The sequence below is a fragment of the Cebus imitator genome, unplaced genomic scaffold (genome assembly GCF_001604975.1).
Source record: "Cebus imitator isolate Cc_AM_T3 unplaced genomic scaffold, Cebus_imitator-1.0 Scaffold533, whole genome shotgun sequence".
Taxonomy (NCBI): Eukaryota; Metazoa; Chordata; class Mammalia; order Primates; family Cebidae; genus Cebus; species Cebus imitator.
The window spans coordinates 191,459-192,486 of NW_016107848.1; positions in this window are offsets into that span (position 1 = coordinate 191,459).

Consider the following 1,028-nt stretch of genomic DNA (forward strand, 5'->3'; position numbering starts at 1 on the left):
TACAGGCACACTTGGTTACTTTCTGTATATAATCTTGTTTAGTTTTAAAACTCTTCTCTGAGGTTGGTACCATTAATATTATACCATTTTATAGTTATGTCATCTTGACTCCAAAGTCTTTGCTCTCTCCCACCACCCATGCCTATTCTTGAGGTCTGCATCTCATAAAGAAGGGAAGACACACAGAGCATGTGCTCCTACAGCACTGAAGGCAAAGGAAGGTCATGGATGGTCATGGATAGTTTTTTTCTCCCTATGGGTCTTCCCTTCAATCATGAAGTTGCCAGCGGGCACAGTGACATTCCCAAGTGGAGAAGCTGCTGTTGAACTTCTGGAATTTTTTTCCTTCTCATCCTGATCTGGATTTCTGGCAAGCAGAACACAATTATGTCTTAACATCTAAAGCCTTTAAGTCATGGCATGCCTTGCGTGCTTGTGTATATGGTTTTACCTATGAACTTAATTTTTATTTATTTAACTGCTCCTCATGAGAGTCAGTCATCTTTGAAAGGGGATGGTCAATAGGGCTTCCTTTCACTGTGTCTATGGGAATCTCAATAAGAGAATTGATGACCAATCTGATGGACCATTATTTGCAACTGTTAGAGTAACAACAACAACAAAAAACTTCCCAACAATTTTACATAAAAACAGAATCTGGTGGCACAGGAGGTCATGTGTAGGTCTAGAGGAAAATGGATCCACAGGGCTTGAAATAGAAAATCTATTATGGCACTCCTTTGCCAACTCCCCTTCTTTATTGCTGTCTTTGGAATGGATACTTTGGACCAGGCAAAAATTGATCATTTAATCATCTTTCCTGGTTTTAGCTAATTCAGAGCAACCTTTTGTTTGCTCAGATTATAGACGCAATGAATCTCAAACTTATGTTTTTTTCTTGAATTTGAAGTTTAAGTTGCAAATCTGGGCTTGCTTGCTTGCTCTCTCTTTCTTTCTCTTCCTTCCTTTCTTCTTTTTTCTTCTTTCTTTTTTTTTTTTTTTTTTTTTTTTTTTTTTTTTTTTTTTTT